General features: G+C 40.9%; 1 protein-coding gene across 1 annotated transcript in view; it reads left to right on the forward strand.

Moving 5' to 3' along the window:
• LOC124787441 (putative carbonic anhydrase 3) overlaps window positions 1-12484 on the forward strand; it is a 508783-nt gene that overhangs the window by 432376 nt on the left and 63923 nt on the right. The gene's annotated exons all lie outside the window — the stretch shown is intronic.

The raw sequence follows: 12484 nt of genomic DNA on the forward strand, positions 1-12484 counted from the left end.
TTGGGTCACTACAACTCTGCCGCTTGGGGGGGGGGGGGGGGTGGAGGGGGTTGGGGCAGAGTGTCATTGATTCCTTGGGCAACTGTGGACAGCTGCAGTGTGGAGACAGCATCCACATCCATGGAGGCCTCAGAGGTGAAAGGGAAGTGCAACCCTCAGTCGCTGGAGACTTTAGAATACAGTGAAATTGGCCAGCACAAGGAGTGCCCCAACACCCCCCTGTCAGAGCACAAGATGACAGGGCTGGTGACAGGCAGTCCAAGCTAGGATCTCTGGAGAGACGTTTGGCATTGATGTGGAAGGTGGAGGCCGCATGGGACACATCAGACTGGTCAAACTGGCAAGGGGAATGTCCGCTGGTAGGGGGGGCACTGGAGCCACTGCCAGAGGCTGAAAGTTGTGGACTCATCAAGCAGAGCTGCTAATGCAGGCAGAAGAAGAAGCTGTAACATTGGCAGATGGACAGCACCCAGTGACCAGAGCACCGGCAAAGGCAGAGGTGTGGCCAAGATGAGGGGGGAAGGGGGGCCATACCTATATGGCTGCCGTTCCTCACACCAACTAGAAATTTTGTCTAAGTCATGTGGTATTCCCCTACAGTCACTCAGCAATAACATCTTCTCATACACCATGGAATCACCAGAAAACATCTGCAAATTGCTATTCACCCTGTCTGTCACATCATTTATGTGTGTAGAGATTAATAGCTGTCCTGTCACACTTCCCTGGTGCAATACTGATAATATCCTCATCTCAGATGAACACTCACCATCAAGGACAATGTACTGGGTCCTATTACTTAAGAAGTCTTTGAGCCACTCACATAACTGGGGATTATTCTGTATGCTCATTTCTTTATTAACAGTCTACAGTTAGGCACCGTGTCAAATGCTTTTCAGAAATCTAGAACTATGGAATCTGTCTGTTGCCCTTCATCCATAGTTCACAGGATAATGTGTGAAAAAATGGCAAGCTGAGTTTTGCATAAGCAATGCTTTGTAAAACTGTGCTGATTTTTGAACACAAGCTTTTGCATCTCAAGGAACATGATTATATTCAAACTGAGAACATGTTCAAGAATTCTGCAATAAACCAATGTTAAGGATAATTTTGTGCTTAAGTTCTTTTACTCTTCTCACCTATGGGAGTCACCTGCATTTTTTCCAGTCACTTGAGACTTTGCACTGGGCAGGAAATTTTGTGATAAATGCATGTTAAGTAAGGGGACAATGCCATAGATTACACTTTGTAAAATGAAATTGGGCAACTTATATATTATCAATTTCTGCAGTTGCTTCTCTATACCAGGGATGCCTATGTCTAGTCATCCATATGGGAGTCTGTTAAATGGTCTAACAGCGGTATATTTGCACAGTCCTACTGCGTGAATGTTTTCTTAAAAAGCAGTATTTAAAACTTCAGCTTTCCTTTTGGTATCTTGTATTGCCACACCAGGCTGGAGAACAAGTGACTGGATAGAAGTCTTTGCCTCGCCTAGCTATTTTATGTAAGACCAGAATTTTCTGTCACTTGGCTGGAGCCTTTGCTATGATAGTTTTTATTTACTTCATGCATTGATCTTTTTACAGAGGGGCGAATCTCTACTAACTTTTGCTGTCTTCATCTGCACATTCTCTTTTGAACTGAGAGTGCAGCAGTCTTTGCTTCCTCAGCATTTCCTAAATTCTTTTGTTAAACCACAGTGGGTCTTCTTCATCTTTAATCCTGTTACTCAGCACATACTTCTCTAGAGTGTGATTTACAATTCATTTAAATATTTCCCATAATTTCTCTACTTCCATCATACTGGAACTAAATGATGCCCACTCATTCTCTAAGTGGGACGCTGACAACTGCTTATCTGCTCTTTCTAACAAAAACATTCTCCTAGCCTTCTTGACTGATTTATTAACTTAAGTAACCATCATGGTTATGATGACATCATGATCACTAATCCATGTCTCAATACTGACATTGTCAATAAGGTCAAGGCCTGTTTGTAGCTACAAGGTCTAAAATATTACCATTGCATGTGGGCACTAAACTAAAGTGATTAAAGCAGTGTACCACATAACAACACCTACACTAACTCAATTACTCAGCCAATCCTTTGATGCTTTCCTGATGTGTTGAAGTATGCCGATGTCAGACCTCTCAAGGACATTGAAAACTAGTGTCTTATTTCTATTCCTAGTCCTGTTGAATGTGTTACAGAAAGTAGTTACAATCCAAATTCAAAATTTTGTTGTAAAAATGATATTACATCATCTAGCCACATTAATGTGACCATCTGTCAAAAACTTGAATAACCACCTTTTGCACTGTGGACTACTGCAAGATATGCAGGAAGAGTCATTGAGATTCTGGGAGGTACCAACAGAGATGTGAAGCCTTGTTGACTTCAGTGAGGTGGTCAGCTCTAGATTTCTTAATTGAGTATCCATGATGCAAACGACCCAATTGAGGTGGACTCACAGATTCTCTATCGGTTTTAAATCTGGGGAGCTTAGTGGGCAGGTGAGTGCAGTAAACTATCCTGGTGCTCTTTAAACCACGCATGTACACTGCGAGCTGTGTGATAAGTTGCAGTGCCCTGCTGGTAGGTGCCATCTCACCAGCGAAAACTGAACTGCATGTAGGATAGACATGATCCCCAAGTTTAGATGCATACTTGGTTTATCCATTGTACATTCCAAAATGATGACCCAGTGGATGACCTCCAGCCTGGGCGCTTCCAATAATTGATGATATTTGCTGTCAGACATTTCCCACCATACCTGCCAACAGCCATCTGTCTGATGGAGCATAAAATGTGATTCATCTGAAAATGCTACCTGTTGCCACAGAGTGGGCATCCAGTTGCAGTACTGATGTGCAAATTCCAGCCTTCGTTGTCAATAAAGAACAGCAACATGGGTACATGAACTAGGTATCTGCTGTGTAGGCCCACAAGCAGCAATATTTGCTGAACGTTCATTGAGGAGACAATGTTGGTAGCCATTTGGTTCACCTGGGAGGTCAGTTGCTCAATAGCTGCATTTCTATTCACCCATACACATCTCCACAGCCATCATTCACCCCTATAATCTATGGCCCATGATGCACCACAGTTGCCTCAATGCCAGTTTTGGATAGTGCCATTTTGCCAAGCACGGTGTACTTTAACCATGGCAGCACGTGAACAGTTTACAAACTTAGTCATTTTGGAAATGCTTCCATCCTTGGCCCAAAAGCCATTTATGATGTCCTTTTGGATGTCAGGTAAATTGCTCCATTTCCACATTATGACACTGATTGCATTGCTTTCTGCCTCCCCTCAACATGCTTTATATACAAGATTTTAAACATGGCTGCAACAGCAACTGTTGAAATTCTTCACGATAAAGGATGACAGCCGAAAACAGTTGCAGGATAAATATTTTTATCCTGCAACTGTTTTTGGCTGTCATCCTTTATCACTTTATATACAGTCCACTGCTAGTGCTGTCATCTGTGAGTAGTTATAGCACATTGATGTTGCACATAGACAAGTGGTCACATTAATGTATTTGGACCATGTATACACGTGCACTTTGCATGTTAATTAGGAAAAATGCTCTGAACACAGTGCGTACATTTGCAGATATATTCTGCAGTCTTATAATTGCCTTTGTCTCTGTGACCATGTCATGCTTATCTATAGATTAGATAAATATGGGACTAAGTGCAATGCTCTGAAATGGCTTAATCATACCTGCAGAACAGAAAACAAAGAGTAACTCTGTCTTGAAATACAGTGAATTTTTATCCTAAATAGAGTACAGCATCACAAGGTGTGCCTGAAGTCTCCACATTTTAGGGCTAATCCTGTTTGTACACCACGTAAATGATTCCATGTGTAAAGTTAAAGTTCTTGCACATTTGTTGTTGACTTTTACTTTTTTGCCTTTAAGAGGGCTGGTCAAAAAGTAAGGTGGCTTTTCAAATTGCTTGGGCAATGTACATTCAATTATCGAGCAAAGAATGTGCATTAAGTTTTGTGTGAAAAATGGAATCGAGTACTCTAAAACACTTGAAATGTTGACAATGGCATATGGTGAGTCTACTCCAAGTAAAAAAAGTGTTTACAAGTGGTACAAGCTCTTCCATGATGGCTGAGAAGATGCCAATGACAAACCTTGCTCTGGAATCCCCAGCACACCGACAACAGATGATAATGTCAAAGCTGTGAAAAAAATTGTTTTGCAAAATAATGAAGTTACCACACGAGAAGTAGATGAGTATATTGGCATATTGGTCAGCTTGTGTCATAAAATTTTTTGAAAATTTTTGGCACGAGACATATTCAGCGAAGTTTGTTCCAAAACTTCTCAATTTGGATCAGAAGAACCATTGCATGAGCATCGCTCAGGAGCTATTGAATGATGTCAGTGATGATCCTGATATGCTCAAAAGGGTCATAACTGGTGATGAAACATGGGTTTATGGTAATAATGTTGAAACCAAAGCCCAATTGTCCCAATGGAAGCATCCTGGAGAGCCAAGACCAAAAAAAGAATACCAAATTTGAGCAAAATATCAAAGTTTTGCTCACTGTTTTTTTGAATTACCATGGTATAGCGCATCATGAATTTTTGTCTCAAGGTCATACAGTCAATAAGGGTATTACCTTGATGTTGTACACTGTTTCCAAGGAGCAATTAGCAAAATTAGCATCATGACAAAGCACCTGCTCATTCATCGTTGCTTGAAGGGATTTTTTGGTCAAAAACAACATGAAAATCATGCCTCAGCCACCGTATTCCCCAGATTTGGCCTCCTGTGACTTTTTCCTGTTCCCAAAACTGAAGAGACCTATAAAAGGATGTTGTTGTTGTTGTTGTGGTCTTCAGTCCTGAGACTGGTTTGATGCAGCTCTCCATGTTACTCTATCCTGTGCAAGCCTCTTCATCTCCCAGTACCTACTGCAACCTACATCCTTCTGAATCTGCTTAGTGTATTCATCTCTTGGTCTCCCTCTATGATTTTTACCCTCCACGCTGCCCTCCAATACTAAATTGGTGATCCCTTCAAGCCTCAGAACATGTCCTACCAACCGATCCCTTCTTCTGGTCAAGTTGTGCCACAAACTTCTCTTCTCCCCAATCCTATTCAATACTTCCTCATTAGTTATGTGATCCATTCTTCTGTAGCACCACATTTCGAAAGCTTCTATTCTCTTCTTGTCCAAACTATTTATCGTCCATGTTTCACTTCCATACATGGCTACACTCCATACAAATACTTTCATAAATGATTTCCTGACACTTAAATCTATACTCGATGTTAACAAATTTCTCTTCTTCAGAAACGCTTTCCTTGCCATTGCCAGTCTACATTTTATATCCTCTCTACTTCGACCATCATCAGTTATTTTGCTCCCCAAATAGCAAAACTCCTTTACTACTTTAAGTGTCTCATTTCCTAATCTAATTCCCTCAGCATCACCTGACTTAATTCGACTACATTCCATTATCCTCGTTTTGCTTTTGTTGATGTTCATCTTATATCCTCCTTTCAAGACACTGTCCATTCCATTCAACTGCTCTTCCAAGTCCTTTGCTGTCTCTGACAGAATTACAATGTCATCGGCGAACCTCAAAATTTTTATTTCTTCTCCATGAATTTTAATACCTACTCCGAATTTTTCTTTTGTTTCCTTTACTGCTTGCTCAATATACACATTGAATAACATCGGGGAGAGGCTACAACCCTGTCTTACTCCCTTCCCAACCACTGCTTCCCATTCATGTCCCTCGACTCTTATAACTGCCATCTGGTTTCTGTACAAATTGTAAATAGCCTTTCGCTCCCTGTATTTTAACCCTGCCACCTTTAGAATTTGAAAGAGAGTATTCCAGTCAACATTGTCAAATGCTTTCTCTAAGTCTACAAATGCTAGAAATGTAGGTTTGCCTTTCCTTAATCTTTCTTCTAAGATAAGTCGTAAGATCAGTATTGCCTCACGTGTTGCAGTGTTTCTACGGAATCCAAACTGATCTTCCCCGAGGTTGGCTTCTACCAGTTTTTCCATTCGTCTGTAAAGAATTCGTGTTAGTATTTTGCAGCTGTGGCTTATTAAACTGATTGTTCGGGTATTTTCACATTTGTCAACACCTGCTTTCTTTAGGATTGGAATTATTATATTCTTCTTGAAGTCTGAGGGTATTTCGCCTGTTTCATACATCTTGCTCACCAGATGGTAGAGTTTTGTCAGGACTGGCTCTCCCAAGGCCGTCAGTATTTCCAATGGAATGTTGTCTACCCCCGGGGCCTTGTTTCGACTCAGGTCTTTCAGTGCTGTGTCAAACTCTTCACGCAGTATCGTATCTCCCATTTCATCTTCATCTACATCCTCTTCCATTTCCATAATATTGTCCTCAAGTACATCACCCTTGTTTAGACCCTCTATATACTCCTTCCACCTTTCTGCTTTCCCTTCTTTGCTTAGAACTGGGTTTCCATCTGAGCTCTTGATATTCATACAAGTGGTTCTCTTATCTCCAAAGGTCTCTTTAATTTTCCTGTAGGCAGTATCTATCTTACCCCTAGTGAGATAAGCCTCTACATCCATACATTTGTCCTCTAGCCATCCCTGCTTAGCCATTTTGCACTTCCTGTCGATATCATTTTTGAGACATTTGTATTTCTTTTTGCCTGCTTCATTTACTGCATTTTTATATTTTCTCCTTTCTTCAATTAAATTCAATATTTCTTCTGTTACCCAAGGATTTCTACTAGCCCTCGTCCTTTTACCTACTTGATACTCTGCTGCCTTCACTACTTCATCCCTCAAAGCTACCCATTCTTCTTCTACTGTATTTCTTTCCCCCATTCCTGTCAATTGTTCCCTTATGCTCTCCCTGAAACTCTGTACAACCTCTGGTTCTTTCAGTTTATCCAGGTCCCATCTCCTTAAATTCCCACCTTTTTGCAGTTTCTTCAGTTTTAATCTACAGGTCATAACCAATAGATCGTGGTCAGAGTCCACATCTGCCCCTGGAAATGTCTTACAATTTAAAACCTGGTTCCTAAATCTCTGTCTTACCATTATATAATCTATCTGATATCTTTTAGTATCTCCAGGGTTCTTCCATGTATACAACCTTCTTTCATGATTCTTAAACCTAGTGTTAGCTATGATTATGTTGTGCTCTGTGCAAAATTCTACCAGGCGGCTTCCTCTTTCATTTCTTAGACCCAATCCATATTCACCTACTACGTTTCCTTCTCTCCCTTTTCCTACACTCAAATTCCAGTCACCCATGACTATTAAATTTTCGTCTCCCTTCACTATCTGAATAATTTCTTTTATTTCATCATACATTTCTTCAATTTCTTCGTCATCTGCAGAGCTAGTTGGCATATAAACTTGTACTACTGTAGTAGGTGTGGGCTTCATATCTATCTTGGCCACAATAATGCGTTCACTATGCTGTTTGTAGTAGCTTACCCGCATTCCTATTTTCCTATTCATTATTAAACCTACTCCTGCATTACCCCTATTTGATTTGGTGTTTATAACCCTGTAGTCACCTGACCAGAAGTCTTGTTCCTCCTGCCACCGAACTTCACTAATTCCCACTATATCTAACTTTAACCTATCCATTTCCCTTTTTAAATTTTCTAACCTACCTGCCCGATTAAGGGATCTGACATTCCACGCTCCGATCTGTAGAACGCCAGTTTTCTTTCTCCTGATAACGACATCCTCTTGAGTAGTCCCCGCCCGGAGATCCGAATGGGCGACTATTTTACCTCCGGAATATTTTACCCAAGAGGACGCCATCATCATTTAATCATACAGTAAAGCTGCATGCCCTCGGGAAAAATTACGGCTGTAGTTTCCCCTTGCTTTCAGCCGTTCGCAGTACCAGCACAGCAAGGCCGTTTTGGTTATTGTTACAAGGCCAGATCAGTCAATCATCCAGACTGTTGCCCTTGCAACTACTGAAAAGGCTGCTGCCCCTCTTCAGGAACCACACGTTTGTCTGGCCTCTCAACAAATACCCCTCCGTTGTGGTTGCACCTACGGTACGGCTATCTGTATCGCTGAGGCACGCAAGCCTCCCCACCAACGGCAAGGTCCATGGTTCATGGGGGGGATAAAAGGATGAAGAATTTCAATGATTCAGGAAATAAAAACTGCTTCTCTGGAAGTACTCAAGGCTGTACCAAAAAGTGCTTATGAGAAGAGCTTCGAGGATTAGAAGAAGCATTGGCACAAGCGTATTGTATCTCAGGGGGTTACTTCGAAGGGGACAACATGAATACTTTCCCGTATATTATTTATTAGTACATGAATTTCATGTATTACAGGGTGGCCAACAAATTTCATAAGCTCTTGCACTAACTCATCTTCGTCAGGTACATGGATGTTTTTCAGTTCATACAGGGTGAGTTGGGAGGAAATGCACAGGCTTTGAGGGATGATAATATTAGTGCAGAAGAAGCTGAGAAGCACTGTGGTGTAGTGGCTATAATACTAAACTGTTGCATGGAGGGTCATGAGTTCAAAACTCACCTGGGCTGTACAATTTTAATGTCTATATTCAGTTCGAGTACATTCTAGAAGTACCCACAAATACCAAGCATCATTGTACTGGAATGTTCTGTAGCTGTATATATACTGTATGTGTTCTAGCCGGAGGCAGTTCGCTCCGCGAATATAAGTGATTCTGAACAAAAAACTTCATTTGGACACATGCCTTATTGCAAATGGTTTCTGAGATAAAATGTTTGTAATAATACTTCGTTACTTATTTTCTGTGTTATTCAAACATCGCTTTTGTTCACAATGTATGACGGTAGTGTAGAGGAAGCCGAAATGAACAGTTTGATACAGGACACTTGTGTTTCATCAGGTTGGGAAACTACTTCAAATTGGACTACAGAGAGTACCTAAGCAACAGTGCATTTGCATTTGCAGCATATTCATAACAACTTTGTGAGTGTTCTCACATGATGTTTAGAGTATTCTGCATGTTTCACTATTAAGCTCTTACACATCTCCTTACAGAGCCAATCTCTCCCCATGTGATTTCCATGTTTTTAGAGCCCTAAAGAAAGACAGTGTTGGTTCCATAGGCAACTGCAAACATTTTTCCTTTAAGACACTGACCAAATTGTCTCACACTAGGATGTATGTATTAACAGTTAAAGTGATTTTGAAATAAAGAACATTTTACTTACTTTTTCCCCCCTGTCTCATTTTCATTTGACTGCCCTTATACCTTCAAAATATTCTGCCCATTTCAGCAGTGTTTCTTGTTCATCTCTATTTATCTCACCAGTGCTATTTTTACATGAATTTCATGTTAGTTGAAAATTTTTTCTCATCTTTCCAATTATATGATAATACTTTTTGATTAAAGGAGATCACTCACCAAAAATAGAAGCACTGGTTTCTCAATAGGCACACACGAAAGAAAGAAAACTTGCTGGCTTTTGGAGTTATCATTTGATGAGTTCTGGATTTGTACTACCTGGTGATCAATTTTATTCTTGACAGTTTGGCAGTGGCTATTCCTTTTGGTGGACATCTGGTTGTAGTCATACCAACAGAAAAGGCTGTGCAGAGTTAGTGTAAGGCATGGTTGCTTCCACAGGTGACCTGGCCGCTGATGGGGTAGGACAAGCCTGTGACAGTACTGGAATAGGAGGTCCTGGGTGGGTGGATTGGGTAGGTCTTCCACCTTGGTATGATCCCTGTGGCTTGGGGTTTGGAGTGGGACTATCTTAGGATGGACGAGGACATTGTGTAGGTTGGGTGCACAATGGAATACCTTGTTAAGAGGGATGGGAAGGATCTTGGGTAGGGTGTCCCTCATTTCAGGGCAGGATGAGAGAAAATTAAAACCCCGGGAAAGGATATGGTTCAGTTGTTCCAGGCCAAGGTGATACTGAGTGATGAGGGGGCACTCCTTTGTAGCTTATTTGTGGGGATGATGAGAGGATTGAGGGTGTCTGAGGATATAGCACAGGAAATCTGTTTGTGGACAACATCTGTAGTATGTTATAAATTGGTACTTAACATTGGTACACTCTAATGCATAACACTTGATGACCTAAAGCTAAAGCAGTGATATCTGATTAGTGATCCAAAGAAAATAATGACATTAGTTGCTAATGCCTGTCTATAAAGGCCTTTGTGAGACCTCCAGCATACTGGAAAAAGGAGTTCTTGTCACTGCAGACACCTCATCCATGGGTGACTAGACCGTATAGGAAGGATTTTTTGGTATGGAAAGGATGGCAACTGTAGAAATGCAGGTACTGTTGGTGGTTAGTGGGTTTAATGTGGACAGAGCTGTGGATGGAGCCATCAGAGAAGTGGAGATCAATGTCCAGAAAGGTGGAAGATTAGGTAGAGGAGGACCAGGTGAAGTGGGTAGAAGAAAAGTGTTGAGGTTGTGAAGCAACGAGGATAGGGTGCCTTGGCCCTGCATCCAGAGCTTGAAAATATCGTCAACGAACCGAAAACGGACTAGTGGTTGGGACTTTTAGGAGGCTGAGAAGGTTTCCTGTAGATGGCCCATAAACAGCATACTGGCATAGGAGGTTGCCCATGGCTGCTGTGCCATGTATTTGTTTGTAAACCTTCCCTTCAAAGAAAAAATAGTTGTGGGTTAGGATGTAGTTGGTAAGGTATATAAGAAATGAGGTGGTAGGTTTGGAGTCTGAAGGATGCTGGCCAGGGGCACGAGTGATGTTGGTGTATAGGAGGTTGGCATCAAAGTGATGAGTAGTGATCCAAGAGGTAAACAGGTTAGGGGTGGTGGAAAGTCAGTGAAGGAAGTGGGTAATATATTTGATCTGGGAGGCTACGTTTTGTGCACGTGATCAAGTGATTGGAGATGTTGGTCAACAAGAATGGCAATTCTTTCAGTGGAAGCACAATAGCCAGCTATAGTTGGGCATCCAGAATTGTAGAGTTTGGAAGGCATGTGTGTGTGTGGGGGAGGGGGGGGGGATGAGGAAGGAGATGGACTAATGGACTAAGGTAAGAGTTCAGTCATCCCCTCCGAATCCATGTCCTATGTTGCCTTCAGTGTGTGCTGCTTCCCACCACCCACTATAATTGTGCCAGCCTATGTACCTGCCTCCCATTCCTCCTACATTCCTAGCTGGCAAATCGGCCACCTCCTTCTGAGCTGCTAGCCACCCACCCCCAATCAGTCCCTCTTCCTACCTCCTGCCTCCCTCTCCCTCTACCAAAAAATAACACTGGCATTGTTAGTTCAGCTGGCACCATGTAGGACATAGGTGTGTGTGTGTTTTGTATTGTGAACTGTGTGTATGTATTTTACTCTAGCTCATCAAAGGATTATTCTGAAAGTTAGCAAGTGTTCTTTCTTTTGTATGTGCCTGCCAACAACTCAACACTTCTGCTTCTCAGTGAGTGGTCTCATTTAATTGAAAAGTATTTACATTCTACAAGAACTTTCCTACAACAATTACACAATAAAATTTTCTTGTTTCTTTCTATAGCTGTAGTTTTACTACCTCTTGAAATATGCCTCCAGACTATATATTTTTTCTTTTTCTTACATGTGCTAAGAGCATTAGACCTTAATTCTTTACATAAATCCATATTTCTTCTTGTCTCTCTCTTCATCATTCTCAGTCTTGCTGCATTTTTATGTTTTACAGCCAGGGTATATTTGCCATCAACCATTAATTTCTTTTCTTTCTCTTTATTCCAATTGTTTCTTCTGCTACCTTTCCCCACTTTCTAGATCCTGTTCCACTTACCTTGTTTTCCTATTGTTTCCTCAATGTTGTCAGAGCATCTTTAATTTTTATTTGATATGTTTATAAAGTTTCAAAATCATTCAATTTTTTGTATTCCAGTTTGCATTTTTTTACATTCCAGTTTCATGTATTAAATTTAACTTCTCTCTCACTACAGCTTTTACCAAATAGTGCTCTGAATCAAATTTTGGACCTCTGCATCTCCATACATCTATGACTGATGAGGCATTTTGTGCTTTTGCTAATATGTGGTCTATTTGCTTGACTACTCCACCTACACTAGACTCCCATGTTCCAAGGTCAATTCTACTGTGTAGAATGCAGGTACTCTCGATAAATGAATTATTACTAGCAGCAAACTGGCATAGCATATCTTCATTCTCATTACTCTCTTCATGTAAAGTGTATCTCCCTAATACTCTTCCACATTCATTTCATCTAACCTTTGCATTAAAGTCCCCCAAAATTAGCCATAGGTCATAGTTTTGTATTTTGTCACACGTACTTTCAAGGACTTCACAAAACTGTTCTTTTATTCTTTCTTCTGCTTTTCCTGTTGGTACAAATGCTGTTATTATTGTTATATTCCTGAAGTACCCTTTTATTCTCAGTATTCTGAGTCTTTTGCTTATTGGTTCAAATTCCACAGACTTCTCCTAATCCCTTTCATTATTGTAAACCCTGTTTCATATTGAACTCTTCTTTCAGCTCC

The sequence above is a fragment of the Schistocerca piceifrons genome, chromosome 1 (genome assembly GCF_021461385.2).
Source record: "Schistocerca piceifrons isolate TAMUIC-IGC-003096 chromosome 1, iqSchPice1.1, whole genome shotgun sequence".
In the NCBI taxonomy this organism is placed as follows: Eukaryota; Metazoa; Arthropoda; class Insecta; order Orthoptera; family Acrididae; genus Schistocerca; species Schistocerca piceifrons.